Source organism: Colobus angolensis, unplaced genomic scaffold (genome assembly GCF_000951035.1).
Source record: "Colobus angolensis palliatus isolate OR3802 unplaced genomic scaffold, Cang.pa_1.0 Scaffold103, whole genome shotgun sequence".
Taxonomy (NCBI): Eukaryota; Metazoa; Chordata; class Mammalia; order Primates; family Cercopithecidae; genus Colobus; species Colobus angolensis.
The window spans coordinates 7,405,820-7,427,317 of record NW_012111253.1 but is presented as its reverse complement, the minus strand read 5'-3'; positions in this window follow the sequence as shown (position 1 = coordinate 7,427,317).

Here is a 21,498-nt window from a genome sequence, read left to right as displayed (position 1 = left end):
TTCAAACAACTAGATCTTGTGTGAACTCATAGAGTCAGAACTCACTCATTACCAAGATGACAGCACCAAGCTATTCATGAAGGATCTGCCTCCATGACCCAAACACCTCCCACTGGGCCCACCTCCAACATTGGAGGTCACATTGCAACATGAATTAGGAGGAGATGAACATCCAAGCAATATCATAAGCATTGTTCTAAATGCTTTATACATATTAATTTGTTTAACCTTAGAAAAATAACCATATTAAATGGTCACTAGTATTATCACCATGATGAGAAAATGGAGGCATAGGAAGGCTAGTAACTTGTACAAGGTCATGCAGCTAGTGAGCTGGGCTTTTACCCAGATTATTTGGCTCCAGGGCTGTTACTCACAACCATTGTGCTCTGAGGGGGAAAAGCCACTCCCTCCTGTAGAATAGTAATCATCACAGAAATTCAGTCCTGGTACCTAGTCCAGAAGCCACCAGTCCCAGAAACCACAATGGTAGCCCAAAGATGCCACCATCAATCCTTATTTCCCAATCCTGTTGAAGATTGACGTCTTAGCTAGTGAGAAAGAAGAGCTTCTCTTCATTATGTGCCCTAGACTGTTTTAGCTAGAGATTTATTTATTGGGGGATGTAAATATCTTATTTTATATGTAGCATAACGCCATTTGAAAGAAATGGTCTCGGCTCCAAGCCCTGGGCCATTGGAGGGGGGCAGTGGTAAATGGATACCTCAGTGATATTGTTGAGAACATTACTTTGCACAAAATAAATGAAGGGAAAGCCTCCCATGTGGTTTGGGGATCCACCCGTAATTGACAGTCATCTCCAGAAAGTCCTTCAAAGAGTCATCATCAGTCATAGAACTTACATTCCAATGGAGAGTGGTTGGCCCATTTGTCACCTACATCAGTTAATTTAACCAAAGTTTTCTCCATTAACCTCTGCTGAGAAGCCCAAGAGAGGCACTACTCAACCGGCGTTTGATCATTTAATGGCATCTTATCCTTACTGCTGTTGTTCCTGTAATAAATTTGGAGTAAGCATTGATTTGTCAAAGGTCTGGAGTTAATTTTATACATACCAGAATATTGTAATGGATGAAAGGTCTGAGACACTGTGAAGTAGCAAGAGGTGTATATCAATTATCTATTTCTGTGTAACAAGCGACTCCAAAATCTAGTGGTTTAAAGCAATAACAATCATTTACCTTACTCTTATATCTGCAATTTGAGAAGGGCTGGGCAGGAACAGCTCCCCTGTGCTTTACACAGCATCAGCTAGGGCAGTTCAACAGAAGGCTGCAGGATTCACTTTCAAAATGGCTCACTCACATGGCTGGCAACTCAGAGCTGGCTGTTAGCTGAGAGCTCAGTTAGGACGGGGCACCAGGGAACTCAGTTTCTTTACATGGCAGGCCTCTCCTTGGAATGCTTGGGCTTCCTTCTGTCATGGTGGCTAGGTTTCAAATGTGAGCACCCCAAGCTGCAGAAAGTAGAAGCAGGAAGTAGAAGCTGTCAGTTTCCTAGTCTGGGCCTAGAAACTGGCACAGCATCATTTCTACCATATTCTATTGGACAATCAGTCACAGAGCCCAGATTCAAGACGAGGGAACATAGACCCCACCACTCAATGGGAGGAGAGTTAAAAAATGTTTGGGTCATGTTTCAAAATCACCACACAGTTGCCATCACAGAATGTCAAGCATATGGCATCTCTTATTTCACATTCTTTTATGACAAATGAAGGAAAAAGTTTGAAGACGTAAAGTTACTTCCCAAGACCACACCACAAGATAGTCACAGAGACAAACCTGGCTTTGTTTAGCTCACTGAAACACAAAGCATGCTACTCATAGAAGATAGCTCTTCAAAAATTACAGCTAATTACAAATGGCTAAATCCCTGAAAAGTACACAGACACTTAACACTATTATAGGGCATTGACATGATAATACATTGTAATAATATAATCATATAATAGCCAAAGAAAGATAATGACACATTAATCAACTTTTATCAGGCATCACAATGGTGCAGGAGATACAGAAGTGAGCAAAAAACAGGTCTTGTCTTCTAAGAGTGCATAGGCCAATGGAAACCACAGACAATTTAAACAAGAAAATACAATTGTGCTTTTTTGTGTGTGAGGAAGTTTATATTGTTTTAAAGGCACATTCAAAGGGAAACTAAACTTTTGTCTGGGGTCTAGAAATTCTTCCTAATTGATGTGATGTCTAAAGCAAAACCAGGAGGGTATGCAGGGAACAGAGATCAGAATATTTCAGGTAGAGGGAAAAATATTTACAAAGACATTGAGAATAAGACTCCATGTTGTTTAGAAGACTGGGTAGACTCAAGCTATCACTGGCACATAGTAGATTCTCAATACCTAATAACTGAATTAAAAATATACAGGTGATTTATTGGTGTCTCCAGTAACTGGGGATGAATTTATTTTTCTTGGTTCTTTCTCAGACCTGATTAAGCACTAGAGATTATTGGTAAAGAAAATGAACATGGAGACATGGTTCATCTACCCACATAGTAACCACGTTATTGCCTAGTGTTCATGGATCAGTGACAGCCTAAGAAAGCCTGTTTTCTTGCTGCTTCCACCAGTGCTAAGGCTATTTGTTTCTGTTTGTAAATGCTTAACACATCTTGGAAAGGGTGTGGGCAAACACTCTTGGTGCAATTATGCAATCTTTGTTGTCAGAATGGGATAAATGTTTCTCCTTCCTGCAGTAATTGCTAATTATAAACTAGCTGATATAGTGGTCTGATGACTTTAATTTTCTGTAACAGCCTCTGTCCTTTCTGAACCCTGCACAAGTAGTTCTCAGGAGTCTCAGCTGACATCCAGTTCCCCCAGGGAGTTTCCCATGATTACTACCAAGGTCTTTCCAGAAAACATATATTTGCCTTCAAGAGGAGACACTTCTCTGTTGTGTAACAACCACTTCCCTTCACCTTGCCCACCAATATTATCACTTCTCACCTCAGATCTTCAGTCCGTCTCTATAAATATTTGAATCAATTATGTGCAAGACACTGAACTAGGTATTTTCCTAAAGATGAATAAGAAATAGATTGTAAACTCCATGAAGATAATTACTCTCAAGAAAAAAAAATCTACACAAATAATACATTATAATACATGAAAGTGTGTGGTGCATGCTCTAGGAAGAAAAGTGTCACACCACAGTGGAAAGAGTTTATTTTTCAGCAACGAGAATCCCAAAAGACTATGGTGGAAGCAGCATCTGAGCTGAAACTTAAAGGATAAATAGGGGGATTATATAAAAAACTCTCATATGAGTGGATAATTATATGATCAGATACTCACTCCACATGTTTGTCTGGAGAGTTCAGAGAAATAAAGCTGGAAAATAAACATACAGCTGAACCAATCCTGTGGTAAACTACTTTTCTTCACCAATGTTTGCTGCTTGTCCATGTGGAAGGATTATATTTCTCCATTCTGTTGAACATATGTATGGTCAAGTCACTTGCCTTGACCAAAGAATGTGGGCAGAAGTGATGTGTGTCAGTTCTGGATGGAGGTTTTAAGGGCCAATCTCTTCCTCACCATGTTCTCTTTTTCTTTGCCACAACTACTGGCAATGTTCCAGGACGAGGCCACTCTGTTACCCAGAGTCTCAGAAAGACGGAAGCTAGCCTTTGTTGTTACAAGACACTGATACTTTAGGATTATTTTTTATGACGGTATAACATAGCCCATCCTTACTAAGACAAACACCAAACTTGTCCCAGTCAGCTCAATTCCTAAAAAGTAATACAGGGCTCAAAAATGGAGTAGCAAGGTACTATTTGACTGTTCCCAAATGTTCCAGGCACTGCATGGGGTACTTGACATATATAATCTCATTTAATTCTCACAAGTTCATCCTGTATAAATCCTTACTCCCTTTATACAGATGTAGAGACTCAGAGAGGTTAAGAAACTTTCCCAAAGTCACACAGCAGGCAAGAATCATTGCTGGGATTCTAATTTCATATTGTACAACAGGGAATCCGCTCCCTTTGTGGTGATACAATCCTAGCAAGTCACAAAGATATCGTACCCTTAAATTCCCTAGCAAACTATGTCCATTATTCTGAATTTAATGACCCTGTTACCTAAGCCTGGACTTTGGAAACAAGTGGATAGGAACCTTGATTCCAGCTCTATTATTGTGTGGGAAACATGGGCCCCTGATCAATAATAAAGAATTTCAAAGTCAAGGAAAAAAGATTAACCTCAGAAACAATTTAAATCCATTGTGTCCCATCAAACCTAAATGCCAGTTACTCATCTTGGATTCTAGGTGCTTTTCTTTCTCTCTGGTCCGCGATAAAGTCACAAGATTAGATTTCCTTTGGATACCATAGGATCACAAAAGAAGATTACATAGTTCACAAGAAACAGTGTTCCCCAGGAATTGTTCTGATCTCTGTGGATCACTAGGAAACAGGATTGCAATTTTCTCAATCACACTGCTGTTACAGGCTACAGATTTTGTTATGAAAAGTGAGGAGTACACAATCAATGGAACCTAGTGCAGCCAAGATACACATTACATAAGTGTTCAGTAGACCCAGAAGACTTGGTCACCAGAGAATGAGGTGAGTGCCCTGAGGGAGGCATGGGCTGAGACAGTGGTAGAAGGAGAGAGAAGTTTCAACAGAGACTCTCCAGAAATCCACTTGGTAACCTGATGGCTTATTCTTCTTATTATCCATATTTTTTACCTCTGGTTTACCTCTTCCTCTTGACTCTTTCCTGCCATGGATGTTACTACCTATAGTTGGTGGTCATTGGGAGAGAAATGTATATTTTTCTTTTTCAAGCATCCAGTACATGTTTATTGTTGAATTCAAATTTTTCCTTTCCATTTTACATAGTATCATTTCCTACACACAGTTATCAGAGCCATGGCATTAGGTTTTTAGGTGGTGTTTGGAAGTATTTGTTATTTATGTAGTTTAGCTGGCTGTTTTTAAGTTCTGTATCACACAAAAAGCGCAGAAACAAACAAGGAGAAGAATGAGAAACACAAGAGAAACAGCACACAAATCAGACACAGACCATGGACACTTGGGCCTGGTAGCTGAGTAGTGGATGAAGGGCCAAATGAAAGAAAGGATGGCTGGCAAAATAACCCATTGATCAAGCAATCAAGATAAGCTGAGCAAACGATGATGAAGAAATAAGAGCCTAGGTGGGCCAGTGTGCTGATGAGCACTCTTCCTGGTTTTGCTAAAAGTTTCCTTTCAATCATTTCAATTAAATGACTTCTTAGCATCTTCTAAAATTTGACACTGAGATTATTTGCCTTCAACAAGATAGTACATGAATCTGGCCAATTAGAATGAAGGAAGGGAGAGAGAGTGAGAGGAAGGAAAGAAAGGAGGGAAAGAGGGAAGAAGGAAAGGAGGGAGGGAGGGAGGGAGAATGTGGAAGTGGGGAGGAAAGGGGGAGGAAGGAAGGACCTGGATTTTAAAATGTCTGCACTCTGCATCTGACTTTTTGTTTTGATTAAAGTTTTCATCATAATTGAATGCCCTCACTATCTCGCATCTCAAATGTGAGAGAAATCTATGGCCAAGAGCAGACAAGGATCAGCTGATTGGGAGGCTGAGTGTAAATATTGGTGGAGATGGAACTGTGCCAGGGTTTTTATTAGAATTGTTATGGTTTTGTTGGTAGTCTAGTTAGAAATTTCCATATATTTTGAGTGGTCTGCCCCAACTCTATTTTTCCCATAAGCCAGTTATTTATAGTGTGTGATTTTGCAACATGAGAGGTTTTTTCAGAAATGCATACTTGGTGTTATAGCAGGAGCCTGAATATATACATACATATGAAAGTTTACTCCTATATAATGATCAAAACTCAAATTGATTTAAAGTTATATTTTTGCACCCAGCTGGGCCTTCTGCAGAGATGAAGACTGTGTTACAGGAACAGTACATGATCCTTCCCCTTTCTCTCTCTGCCCAAAGCCTCCAATTCCCTGCCCCTACCTCGCTCCCCAGCTTTCTGATTCTAAAGGAGCTAAGGAGAGAAGAGGGAGTAAAAGATGACTTTATACTCTCTGGGCCTGGCAGACATGACAGTTGACTTTCTCTCTTTGAACAAACATTCCCCCTGAGGCATTGAGGTGGATGTCCTGTAAGCCACACAAATGTCTCTCCCCTTGCTGGCTACTTTTCTCTTGGCTCTTGCTTTTTAGGTGCCCACTCCATACAGATCACTCTCTCTTGGAATCTCTTTGCCCCTACTGGTGGTTCTCTAGGACAGGGTTGTGTAAAGCTCCAGGCTGGCTCTCTCTTCTGCACATGGCCCCATCTCATCTACAGGAACCACTCTGACACCCTTAGCACCAGCAAAGTCCAAGAGTGGAAGTCAATCTCAGCACAGGGGCACTTGCTCCACCGCCAATGCAGGTCCCTGCTCCTCACACAGCCTCTAAACTTCCTGGAAGGGGCCCAGCACCAGTCCATTAGGACCTCCATACCAACTTCTCACAGTCCTTTCCTCTCCTTGGACTTGAGGCAGAGGGAGAGCAATCCGAACTGTCCTGCCCTGGCAGGAGTTTGCAGTGAGACAGCAACTACCAAACAAATTTTCTTCACAAACCCCCCTCCAAGTCTCCACTGTTTTCTACATCCTCTATGAAAGGAAAGGGCTCAAAGGCAAAATAAACTATTGTCATACTTTGACTTTGAAATGTTTGTATGGTGGTGTCTTTGGAGTATAGGATTTATTGTCTTCATGCTTCAATGAGAACTGAGAATAGAATACTTCTATTTTAAAATAGGACACACATTCACACACTTCAATACATAAGCACACTCACAGAAATGCTTACAGTTTCCTATGATAAATGGTCTACTTTTCAATCTCTGTAGCAACACTATGCTGTTTAAATTAATGTAATATTGCTATATATATATCTCTACACATATAAATATCCATATACATATGTATATATATCTACACACACACACACACACATATATATATGTTAGGTCATGTTCTTGTACCTTGCTTTTATTTATTTATTTTTCAAATTGTCTTGGTGGTCTTGGCTTTTTACCATCTTGTTTGTATTTTAAGATCGTTTATCAAATTACACACACACTAACACACACACACACCTATTGGGATTTTTGCTGAAATAACATCTACAAACACGTAGCACTCTCCACCCAGTTTTTCTATATCAAGTTGTTTATATTTTTGATTACATTTATTCCTAAGTGTTGCTTGCTCTTGTTAAAAGGATTCCTAAAATTACATTTTTAATTGGTTGTTTCTGATGTACTGGAACATCGCTGCTTTTCAAATTTTATTTTTATCCACCAACCTTGTTGAAATTTTCTTATTAGTTCTAATCGTTTGTTGAATTTCTTGAATTTCAATTAGATTGTCTAAAAATAATGACAATTTAACTTCTTCCTTCCAATTCTTAAAACTATATTAATCTTCCTTGTCTGATGCATTGCTTACAACCTCTAATACCATGTTAAATCCAAACAGTGCTAACAGGCAACCTTATCTTGTCACTAAATCTTAAATGAATATATGCATCAGCATTTTGTATGATATTCACTTTAGGTTTTTAAAGTTGCATTCAGAGATTGCCTTTCTTCCAGATTGCTCATTGTGAATGGCCTTCAAGAAAGATAGTCAAAGACTCTAATCAGCAGCAAAACTGCCCCTAAATCACTGCTCTAGGAAGAGTTTTGGGCAGTTAAATGACTTCCTTGAGGTCCCAGCCAAGTTTCTGGCAGAGCAGTGTTAGGTCATTCTTTTACTACACTTGCTTTAATCACCTACGTGTAAAACACATTCTTTATTCCTTTGTCCCATTTTTGCATTGCTGTGTAATTTTAACTTAAAACATTTACTTTATCTTTCCAAGTAGATTGTAAGATCCTTGAGGATAAGGACTAAATATTCCCTTTCTTTTATATTATATAAGCTCTCTAGAATATAAGCTCTGTGAGGAAAGGGACTTTGCCTGTTTTGTTACTGCTGTTTCCCCAGTGCCTAGTACAGTGTCAAGCACTGTAGGCACTAAAAATTTTTGATTGAATGAATGAATCAGCTTCACGTCTCTCCAACCCCTCACAGACTCCAGCTCACCATCTGGCAATTTGCTATGTGCACTGAATGCATTCAAAACATGTCGGTAGAATGAACGAGCCATTCCAGCCCCTAGTCTTTCATTTTGATTCCACCATTCTTTCACCTGGACATCACTATTTCTAAACAACTTAAGTAAAGCTCGATGTTGATGTTTTTGTCAATGCCAGAAAAAAAATGTTTGACAAGTGTGCAATCTAACTTCATGAATTTCAAAACAGATGACACCCATTTTGATAAATGCATATGATTCTGCAGTTGATGAAAAAGAAAAATGAAAATGGGGCAAAATTACAGTTTGGTACCCAAGACAATAATGAATCTTTCATCATGTGAATGGTCTGTCATGAGACTATAAAACCACATGAAGATGAGAAACAGGAATGTCCTCACACGGGCTTTCCAAGGGAGTCAATGTAATTTGGTTAACAAGACACACTTATCTGTGAATGAATTATAGCTAAGTGTGGACCTGGCAGTTCAATTATAAAATATGTCAGAGCTTTCCAGAAGCGATTACCACCATAACATTGAATAAGGTTACCATGGACAGAACAGACTAATTGGTAGAGTTAGGTCTATTTTTAAATGTCAAACAACATCTTGCTCCTCTTACGGTGCTGCTCTCTACCCTGAACTGGGAATATTAACTACCTACAGGTTTCTCATTCTCACCAGAAATGGTCCATCCACATTTGCTTTTTAAATAACATAGTTAGGGAGAGATGCACGGAAATCTGTATCCACCAAGTCCTAGCCATGCCTCCTGTGGGGTGGTGGTAAATGTAGGGTGAGTGAAGGGAGAGTCATGAAAGGATAGTGTGTGCTGGGAATGCTGGTATCTCAGAAAACCTCTTACTGCCACTGTGCTGATCAGAATGGACTGTGTACTGCATTGTCACAAGCAACACTGTTATCACCCCTCACCTGTGAACTCTGGTGTCCATGATCTCATACGTCACTCTCAACGTCAAGTTCTCTTCCTGCCCTTGGCCCTCAAGTCCCCTCCCTCCCTCCCTCTCTCTCTTGGTCTTTCTCTCTCTTTCCTTCTCTCTCAGCTACATGAATTCAGTTACTTGTTCACCTGCCCTTTTACTTGAAGGCAGAAAGCCATCTCTCTGATGCCATCATAGCCCTTGCAAATAGTTCTGCGATGTGAATCCACCAGTAATGGAGTGAGGAAGTGAGACAGAGAAGGAAAGGTCAATAAAACAGGCATTACCATGAAGTTACCACTGAGGGCAACTGTGAACTCAATTCCACTGGAGAACTCAGAAACAGCGTAGAACACAACTCAGTGTTATACTGTCCCAGAAGCAAAAAGGCTGAGGAATTTATTCAGCTATTTTCATCAGCCATTAATTGAAGGCTATTCTCAGGTGGCATTAATTTCCTGGTGCTTCTGGCCTGCTATGGGCAACAGCAGAATTGGCTCAAGCACCCAGAGAAAGCCCTCAGGCAAAAATGCAATTGCTGGCATTTGAAATTGGGCTGGCATGCAATGAAATCCCTAAAGCAGAAGAGATATGGGTGGGGCCCTAGTAGCATCTGCTACCTCAAATAGTCAGGGGTAATGTGATAACTCTGTTATTGGTTTATCTAGGTAGAAACTCTTCCAACAGCCTTTACAAAAGAAAAGAAACTTAGATGCAAATCCTCATTCAGAGTCCTAACAATTGCAACTAAACCCCTGTCATTCCAACCCAAAGCACTAATTTACTACTACTACTCATCCCACTATACTTACTTCCTGTCTTCACACTGATAACCTTTGCAGTTTGCAGTAGAGATTAAATCCGTATTGAAAGTATTCAGAATTCAAGTATACTTCTTTCTCCAGAAAAAAGTCTATGTGGATAATATTTTATTAGAGCTAGGCAAATAGTTTTGTGTAGACAAATGTTCTTATTTTAAGAATAGGAGAACTATAAATCTTAAGGCAATTATCTTTAGAAAAGCAGCAAAGTAATAGAAGAAGGAGTATTATCTTACCTTTAATGACTTTTTGTAATATCAAAATAAATCATTACTGACTGAGCTAAGAGGTAATTTCAACATTATAAACAAATCAGTATAACAATTAAGTTATCAGGAATGAAATCAAATTAAACATAAAAACTGTTCTTCAATAACTAAGGATGGCTTTTCCCCTTCAGCAGAGACTACTGAATTCCAACTACCAAATTTTCAAGAGTCTTAAATGGGTCTCTCAGAGTCTTGGGTACCATTTTGCCCCAAGTACGCAGAATGAGAGCCAGAGAGGGACAATATTTAGCTCCTATAAGAGATTAAAAATGAATAGTGTATAGTGGATTCTAAACAATGATGGAACAGTGGTTCAACCAGAAGTCTTCATCAAAATACTGAGAGAAATGATGCCAGGATCCCAATGGTAACATTCGAGAAGGGAAAACCTTCTTTGCATTGAGTCGAATTCTTCTTACAAGAAGAAAAATTTCCTCTATTTGCTTTGTCCTGAATTATTTGCAAAGTGTTTTCCCATTTAAAAACACATATTGAATCTCTGAAAAGTTCTGTTGTATAAAGCCAGACATACTATTACCATCTTATAGATGAGGAAACTGAGGCATGGAAAGTTTCAAGTACCTTCATTGAGACACTTGCAGTCTAGTACCAAAGTCACTTCACCCAGCCACTGTATGAGGCTTCTCCTGGAAAAAAGACGAAACTTAGATCTGAAAGTCGGGCATCGAAATACTCCATAAATTAACAGGCTGGCATCTTTCAAAATACAAATTCAGGACAGTGACTCTTCAATTATGAACATAGCTTAAATGAGAATGGCAGAGATAGGAAGCATACAAAAACTGCTGAAAATTATCTTTGGTGAATATTAGATCTAGGGTTAATGCAAATATATTCAGGCTATTTAATATTAGTTCTTGACAATTTCCTTTAGCTTGCATGATTGGTGGAAATAAATATATGCTATCCCTAAAGCTCAACTCTCAAAGGAAATACCTAGTGCTGATAAACAACTTCTATAATTTCATGTGCTCTCTGAAAAGTAATGACTCTCAGAAACTTTAGAACATTCCAAGAGCAAGGAAAGGAAATGACAATTTATTTAGTGACTTTAATAAAACATGAAGATGCCTGAAGCAAGCAACTATAATATGGTGGGAAATTTTCACTAGATAACATCCATTCACAGCTGTCATCTGATCTGTGTAGAACTGAGGACAATACCACATTTGCCGTTGATTTGGTTGGGTAGGCTATTCTTCCATTTTAGAGATCCTAGAATACTGATAAATTTATTTTCTTCCCAAGTATCTATTACAGATAATGCTAACACTGTCTTATTGGTGGCTATCTGAAAGAATCTCAAAGCCATTATTTAATGAGGCACTGTTTTATATGTGACTGTAAATGCACAGGAATTCTTGGTCATCTATTACACATATTTGTAGAACATCTACTTTGGGCAGGCATTTGTAGAACATCTACTCCTGGGATTTCATTTAAAACAAGGGAGCTGATTTAACTGCTATATTGTAACAACGGAATGAATTAGCACAGGGAGTGTTTAGAAAATGCTAATTAAATGATATTGGGTGAACAATTAGCTGGAGGAGAATGTGATAATCCAACTTGAAATATGATAAAAATCAACCATGTTCCAGTAATAAGAGTGATAATTTTAATTTTTTAAACACACACACACACACACACACACACACATACACACTGCTTTTTTAACAGTAGGTATTTCTAATTTATATCCCAGCAATTGCTTCTGCAATAATAACGTATCCCTGACCTAACTTGTGTCCCTAACTCTTTGATTCTTTACTCACCCCCCTCTTCTTTGTCAACTCCAACACTGAATTAATCCCACACCTCACTTTTCTTCTGCCCCAGTCTACTGACAAAATTTAGCAAAACAGGAAAATAGGGGCTATTTCAAACGGTGGTCTTCTGCCACCAGGTAGTTCTTCAATATAGGTACCAATGTCCTTCATTATGACAGCTAAGTCAAATTGTTGGTAGGAGATAACCTTGCCTCCTGCTCCATAAGCAAAAGTAATGCTGTGATGTAGCCATTAACTCTCCACCCCCCAATATAAAATTTTCTCTAACATCTCTTCTCCCTCTAGTTTCATTACTTCTGGTCTCAGGGGAAGAAGTATCCTTCCTTAGAGTCTAGGCGTATCTTCTCACCTGGGCCCCAGTCCCTCCTCTTCCACCTTGCCAAGCCCATTCATTTCCTAACTCACTCTCTTTTTTTTCAATCTCCTCTATCAGCTTTCCACAAAAATGGAGCTGGACCCCTTTTGATGGAGCTTAATTATCTGATACATGAGATTTCAAAGTCTTGAGCCTTCCTCACTAAGAATTTCTCTTTATTTGGTTTCCATAAGGCAGCAAGTCCTGACCTACCGCTCTGCCACCTACCTTCAGTCACTGTCACTAACTTTTCCTCAAAGTTTTTCTGATCATATAGGTAACACATACACACCATAGAAAATTTTGAAAATACATTCAAAAGAGTAAAATAAAATTTCTTAAATATAAATAATCTGAGATTTATGGCATAGTTCTTTCCAAGCCATATGTTCTTATAATAAAATCCCAATTGTGCTATGTTCATTATCTTGATTATGGTGATGGTTTTACAAGTATGTACATATGTCAAAATGTACCAAATTGCACCATTTAATACATGTAGTTTATTGCATGTCAATTATCCCTCAATTAAGCTGTTTTTTAAGATGTAAACAATATAGGAAAAACAAATATTTAGAAATATAATTAAGAAAATAGAAATTGAATATTTGAATCTAGTACAATTTTTAAAATTTTGACAGAGGATGCATTGAGAAAGCAGAGTGAAGAGGATGGGGATGACTGCTATAACTGGAATATAGGACTCAATCCCTTATGTTTCCTTTTTGGGCTGAAATTCTCATGCCTTGGGAAGGTTATCTCTGTCTGTATGGAAAAAGCACAATCTAACAGGCATGAGCACTAAAATGATCAAAGCCATGTTTCTGAGATTCGAAAAAAAAAATCAGTCATGCTGTAAATAGTTTTGTAGTTAGCTTTTTTTCACATAAGCACTTGGCCATGTCAATTAAAATTCTCCAACACATGGAATATTTGGCATATCTCACAGATACCAAAACCATCCAATAGAGACATCATAATGCATTTTTTGAATGCCCAATAAAAATATAATAGTTTATTTTCAATTTTTTTTAATGTTTAATTTTTGTGAGTACATAGTAGGTACATATACTTATGGAGTATATGGGATATGTTGCTACAGGCATACAATATGTAATAACCATATTAGGGTAAATGGAGTATCCATCTCCTCAAGCATTTATCCTTTGTGTTATAAACAATCCAATTACACTCTTGTAGTTATTTGAAATATACAATTAAATTATTATTGACTATCCTCACCTTGTTGTGCTATCAAATACTAGACCTTATTTATTCTATCCAACTATGTTTTTGTACCCATTAATGATCCCCACTCCCCACACCCCACTACCCTTCTCAGCTTATGGTAATTATCCTCTACTCCCTATCTCCATAAGTTCAATTGTTTTGATTTTTAGCTCCCACAAATAAGTGAGAACATGCAAAGTTTGCCTTTCTGTTCAACTTTTGATGATTATAAATATATGATTAATATTCTTGTGCATAAATTGTGTTGAACATTCAGTTCATCCCTTGGGATAGATTGCTAGGATTGCTATAATTAAGTGGAAGAGAACTAGGAGCTTTAAGGCTCTGTTTACTTTATGCTCAAGTGTATACCTAAAAGTTAGGGCAATTTACTCTCTCATCTGCCATGGATAAAAATCATCACCTCACTGTTCTGTTATCATCTTGCACATATTTAAAACCTCTTATTTTATAGGTGAAAAGGTATTTGATTGTTGCTTGGGTTTGCATTATTTTATTTATGTATTTATTTGTAGAGACAGGGTCTTGCACCATTGTCGAGTGTGGTGGCATGATCACAGCTCACTGCAGCCTCCAACTCCTGGGTTCAAGTGATCCTCCCGCCTCAGCCTCCAGAATAGCTGGGACTACAAGTGCACGCCACCATGCCCAGATAATTTTTTAATTTTCTGTAGATATTGGGTCTGTTATGTTGCTCAGACTGGCCTCAAACTCCTGGCCTCAAGCAATCTTCCTGCCTCAGCCTCCCAAAGTGCTAGGATTAGAAGTATGAGCCACTGCATCTAGCTTGTATTATTTTATTACTAGGGAGGTCAGATATGTTTTTGATATCATTTGGGGTCATAAGTACACCTTTCCTTTCTATTTCTGTGTTGGCCCATTTTTCTATGAAGACATTAGTGCTTTGATTGCTGACTGGTAGTATATTTACATGTTAAATATACTAACCTGTTGTCTGTCCTGTTATACTAGAATGGATTTGACATATCTCACTTGCTTCTATTTAGATGGAGTTTTCAATAGAACCATAACATACTTGCATAAGTTTACTTAACAGAAAATGATGATTTTTTTCTTTGTATGTTTTTCCGCTGCTTTGGGGCTGAGAAATAGTTTACCCAATTTAAGATCTGTTCTATGACTACCTATTTCATCCTCCAGAATTTTCATGCTTACATTTTAAATTCTAAATGCATCTGAAATTTATGTTGGTGTATGAGAATGTAACATAATATTTTTTCCAAGATAATTTTCTCAGCACTTTTGTTGAATATGTCATCCCTTCTCATTAGTCTGATATTTCCTTTAGCACGTACTAAGGTCTTCCATATGCTAGAATCTGCTTGAGGGCTATGTGTTCTCTTAAATTGATCATTCAACATTTCTGGTCATAATTATGCTGTAATTGTATAATGTGTTTGAGATCTGGTCAAGCAAGTCTTTCCAACTGCCCACACTTTTCATAATGTGTGGGCAGTTGGAAATATTTCAAAAAATATTCAAATAACTTCAAATTTTCACATTTTATAACATTATTCATCAGTGCATTCTTCACAAAGAACTTCCTATAATACTCAAAGAAAAAAAAATCCCACTAGGATTTTCATCATTCCATAATCCCTGATTTATAAGGGGATAGGGAGAGGAAAAACCAGGACATTTCTGGAGTCCTAGCTCATTGTAGAAGTGAGGAGGGCCGTTGAATTCCCTTCTCTCTCCTCTCTACCCTTCAATGGACCAGAGCACTTCCTTTTGTCAAAACTAACCAAATATGAAGAAAGTCCAGCCAGAGGAGAGGCTCACGGAATCACCAGTAGTAATAGTGGCTTTCCCTGGAAGAGGTGGAGACTGGTACCAGGTCCTGTCTTGAAATCAAAGTAGGGAGAGGACTTACTGATCCATCCTTGTGCCCTGCTGAGCAGGGGAAAGCAGTGGAAGAGACAGCAGAGCTACTGTGAAGCAGCTTGCACTTCCCAAGTTTGGTTTGCCATTCATGCCTGAGTTTCGCATGTGTCATGAGAATGGCTTCAAATGTAGCCAAGTTGAGCAAGTTTTGCAGATGTCCCCACCCCAGAAGGCTAGTGGTTGAGCAGGCCTGGAGAGAAAGTGGGAGTTGGAACAGATAAAAAAATAGGCAGATGGTAAACATCTCATTGCCCCTTAGGAGAGCAGGGGTTTAGACCTCCTCAAAAGGAGGGCACTTAGGACCTGTCAGAGAAGGAGCAACGACCAAAAGCAGATTGCGAGGGAGCCCAGCTAAGTAACTGGCTCTTTCCCCTAATTCCTCCTCCTTTCCCTTGCCCACACCAGCCAAGTGGCAGGAAGAGCAAGAGGCAGAGAAGGAGCATCCCAGAGGAGCTCACCACAAACCATATTCACTTCACACCCCTCAAGCCACAAACCTCTCAGGCCCTGGGGAAAGAGAAAAGTTCTGAAGGGTAAATGAAATGGACAGATTTTTAATATCCAAAAAGCAAAGTTAAGGAATCATCCTAAGATGTCCTTAAGGAGTCTGTGAGCCAGCAGGGAGGGATTTTTCATATGGTACAGTTGTGGGAGTGAGAGCTGAGAATGGAGAAAAATAAAACCATTTCCTCTTCATACCCCACAGTGATGAGACAGTTCAATAAAACACGTACATATGAATAAGCAAAGAGGAGAAAATAAAAATCATCTGTTATCCCACAAGGCAGCTGTAACTAATATTAACCGATGTTTGCCAAAAATTCTTATGCGAATTTCTTTTCAAAAATGCAATTACAATGTATTCGTTGGGTTTTGACCTAGCTTCTATTCTCAGGAATATATTCTGAACATTTGTGCTTTTTTTTTAAAAAAAAAAAAAAGTCCAACAACATAATCTTAATAGCTTAGAATATTTTATCCCATGAGTTGATAATTTACTTAAAGAATGCCATATCCTTTTATATCTAAACTTGCTTCCAATGTTTTACCATTATATACAATCCTGCAATGAACATCCTTGGAACTTAATCTTTGTACTGCTCCTTAACTGCTAACTTAGAGTAAATCCTAGTAGTGGAGTTGCTTTACCAAAACGTATAAACGGCCGGCCCCGGTGGCTCACGCCTGTAATCCCAGCACTTTGGGAGGCCAAAGGTGGGCGGATCAAGAGGTCAGGAGATCGAGACCATCCTGGCTAACATGGTGAAATCCCGTCTCTACTAAAAATACAAAAAATTAGCCAGGTGTGGTGGCGGGCGCCTGTAGTCCCAGCTACTGGGGAGGCTGAGGCAGGAGAATGGCATGAACCCGGGAGGCTTGCAGTGAGCCGAGATCGTGCCACTGCACTCCAGCCTGGGCAAAAGAACAAGACTCCATCTCAAAAAAAAAAAAAAAAGTTATATACATGTTAAATGTTCTCCTACATGCTGCCAACTCCTCTTCAGTTTTCACACCCACCAAAAGCTCATAAGACCCTGTTTTTCCACATTTTGGCCCACAGAGAGTATTTTTCTTCTCTTGGTTTCTTAATATCCAGTGGTCCCCAACCTTTTTGGTACCAGAGACCAGTTTCATGGAACACAATTTTTCCACAAATAGGGGGAGGAGGGGTGATGGTTTCAGGATGCAACTGTTCTACCTCAGATCATCAGGTATTAGATTCTCATAAGGAGCATGCAGCCTAGATCCTTCACATACGCAGTTCACAATAGGTTCACGTTCCTGTGAGATTCTAATGCCACTGCTAATCTGACAGGAGGTGGAGCTCAGGCGGTAATGTTCACCTGCCCCTCACCTCCTGCTGTGCAGCCTGGTTCCTAACAGACTACAGACAGTACTAGTCCACAGCCAGGGGGCTGGGGACCCCTGCTAATATCTGTTTGTGGTATTTTTTAATACATTTCTTTAAACACTGGTTTACTGGCTATTTATCATACCTATGCTGTGCATTGCTTGTTTCTGTATTTTGATCATTTTTCTGCTAGTGTACAACTTTCCTTAGTTTTTTGACCACATAAAATTCTTGTATGGTTTATGCCAGGTGTCAGCAAACTTTTTCTGTAAAGGGTCAGAAAATACATATTTTAGGCTTTGCCAGCTTAATGGTCTCTATTGCAACTATTCAAAGCTGTTTTTCTAGGGCAAAAACAGCGATAGACAATATGTCAATGAATGGGCATGGCTACATTCTAAATTCAGAAGTGAATCTCTGGTATAAGCCATTGATGTCATGTTTTGAAAGTGATTCTCCACCACAGAATATATTATTTTCTATATTATATTATATTATATTATACATTCTTACTTTTATGTCTTCACTTTTAAACTTTCGGTCTTCAATACATTTATAATTAATTTTGTTGACTGGATTTTTTCTCAATGTTAAACATCTGGCTGAACATCACTTATTGAATAATCCATACTTTCCTCATTGAGTTGAATTGCAATCTTTTCTAAATTAAAAAATATAAACATATGCACATATAGTTGGGTTTTTAAAGTTCTATGGATATTCTGGAGCTAGTATCACACTTTTAATTATTAGAGTGTTTCAGTATGTTTTAGTATCTGGCATAGCAACTTCACACCCCTCATATTCTTCTTTTCAGGTCTTTGTGGTTTATTCTCTCTTAATTTTTCCAAATTGTTCTTCAGACTCATTTTGTCACATTCTAATAAAAATTGCATTGTTATGAAGGAAACCAGAATATTTCACCTCACTCTAAGATACAGCTGAACTAAAGAAACAGCCTCAAGATCTCTCTGATCTCTGCTTGCTACTGGACCTAAAGAGACTAAAACTTCAACATCACATCTGGCCCAGAAAAACTTCATCCCAAACCATTGTCTACTCTCTATCCCACTCAATTTCCAAAGAAAATTATCTGCTTACCATTGTCTTAGCATTAGGCCTATTCATTTCTCTCTAAAAATTATTTACTATCCCTCAAATTGACACATTTCCCCCACTTCCCTTCCCCTATGAAAAAGGGTATAAGCCTCTGTACCCCCATTGAGTTGTTGAGTAATCATTCTCCTGAAATTCTCCCATCCTATACACGTTAAAATACATTTTATATGCCTTTTTTTCCTATTAATTTGCCTTTTGTCAGTTCATTTTCAGCAAGCCTTCAGAGGATGAAGGGGGAAGCTTTCCCTTTACACACCTATGATACGTTGATTGGAATTGCATTCATCTACAGATCAATTTTCAAAAAACTGACAGCTCAACATTGGTGGTATGCACTCAGTGGAGGCTGCTTTTCATTAACTTTGGTCTCATTAATTGGCTTTATAATAAACACACGCAACTGAAAAAAGTACAGCTTTGTAGTTTGTGATTAAACATAGTTTTGCACTTGAAAATAAGATTCAAGTGCTTACAATTTTGAAAACCACTAGTTTAACCTACTTACAATATTGTTATCATTAATTTGACTTCTGTCATCTTATTCTATGCCTTCCTATTTATAGTTCTTCCTTCTGGTTTCCTTTGTTTTCTGTTCTTTGACAATAATTGACTTTAATTCTGTTAACAGTCATTTAGAAGTTATTTTTATAAACGCTTTGCACTCTATTTATCCAATCCTTATGAATGAGCAGTGAAATTATATCATTTGAGTATCCTTTGTTTGAGAGAAGGGATGCGATACAGTCTTATGTTGTTGACCCTCACTACCAGGACCCAATAAACCTCAGTTTTCATTAATAACATAATAAAGGATTTTAAGTCTATCATCTTCTTAAAATTATGTATTTTCTCATTTTGGAATAATTTTTGACATTTTAATTTGATTTTATAATCAAATTTTTAAATAATCTTCAGTGCCATCCTTCTAATGTTCCACAACTATTTCATGAAGATTATGTCTTCCTATGCTCTGTTGCAAGTGTCAAATAGTTTTTTGAGGCTTTCCTCTGGATTCACTTAATTATCAGAAGTTTTTCTCCTGAATCTTCTAGATACCGTCTGTTTCCTTGTTCTGTGGTATATTTCACAGGCCCCATTGCTACTTTTTTCTTTTTTCATCTTAGCTAGTCCTTTGTCCTGCACACTGTCTTATGCTAGTGGTAAAACACTCTTTTACTATTTACAACAAAATGACAAGTTGATGAGCAAGTTAAGTGGAACTTAATTTTGTGTGCCTTTGTTCCTTGCAAGCTGATGTCTTCTTCTTACCTCACCATCTGGTTCTCTGGTACTCTGAAATGATGTGTTATGTCAAAAACTACAATTCTTAGCCTACACTGCTACCTGGGGTCTTCCTACAAAGGCCCCATGCAAATAATACCCTACCACCCTGTTGCCTGTAGATGTACTGTCTCTTTCCATACCCAGGAGAAAAGAGAGATGCCTCTAAGTTTCTGGCTGGTTCAAATCCTGAATCTCTAGTGGCAGAAGCACGAACTATTTTTCTACCTTTTATGAAGTTGATTTTGTGTCCAGAACCAGCTCCTTCTGTCTGGGAATTAGTTCCAGTTTTTTATTTATTTATTTATTTATTTATTTATTTATTTATTTATTTATTTATTTTGAGATGGCGTCTCACTCTGTCACCCAGGCTGGTGTGCAGTGGCACGATCTTGGCTCACTGTAAGCTCCACCTCCCGGGTTCACGCCATTCTCCTGCCTCAGCCTCCTGAGTAGCTGGGACTACAGGCGTCCGCCACCATGCCTGGCTAATTTTTTGTATTTTTAGTAGAGACAGGGTTTCACTGTGTTAGCCAGGATGGTCTCGATCTCCTGACCTCTTGATCCGCCCACCTTTGGCCTCCCAAAGTGGTGGGATTACAGGCATGACAGTTCGAGTTTTTTCATGGTTCTGATACTAGATTACTCATCAGTCTTATTTTCCATGAAGCTTTATTATTTTTTTTCCCCTAGGCCTTCATTAGTGTTTTTGTTAGATATTGAGAGAAGTTTCCCTGGGGACTGCTAGCCAGATGCCACATTGAATAACAACAACAGCAGAAGCTAACATTTATTGAGCAGTTACCATGTACCATCTATCCATTTTCTCATTTAATCACCACAACAACCCTCATTTAACCTCTGTAAGACTAATTTGCCCAAGGACACTCTCTGCTAGGGACACGGGCTGCCATGTACAATCATTTAAAAGCATTTGCAAACTCTCAGTAGCCTGGGATTCAAACAAATATGATATACCATCTTTTCTATGTGTTTCTAAATTTCTTAATCTTTCTGACCCTGAATTAACCCCTCAAATGCTAGGATGTTCTCCTTCTCTTGCATGCTGCTATGATACATAACTTCATAGATGAGTCTGTAATTAACCTCTCATTTGATATACATCCATGTCATTCATATTTAATAAATAGTAATCAAAGATCCCTTAAGATTCTTTTATTCTTAAAACATAGAGAAATATGTTCCAGATGCTTCAGTGAATATTTTACATTTCTGTCATTTTTAAACTTTACAGAAGAAAAGTCATTTGTAAACAATACATAGGTCATATACCCTTTCAGACACAGGACATAAATGCTAATGATTGTAAGGAAGCACTTTACATGAGCACCAAATTCACTAATAGAAGATTACAGGAACGCTAACACCGACACCTGTACCCAATTGTTACAGGTTGGGTTTTCTGGAAAGTAGACTCTGGGTGGATATTAACCATGTGTGATGTTTTTCAAAGAATGATCTTAGGATTGACACCTGTGGAAAGAAGGCGACGGCAGCAGGATTGGATAGAGGGAAAAGTTGAGCTGTGAAGCAAGCTCAACAACAGCCTCAGCTAACCTCCTTGAGAAGCTCTGGAGCCTTCAGAGTTGTCCCAAATTGGGCCAAAATAGTTGGTGAGGCTCCTCTCTGCAGCATGAGACAATCTCTGAAGTGGCTGACACTGAAGGCTGACTGCTGACTACACTTCCAGTGGCTCGGACAACCCATCTTCTGTTGAAGGGCAATCTGG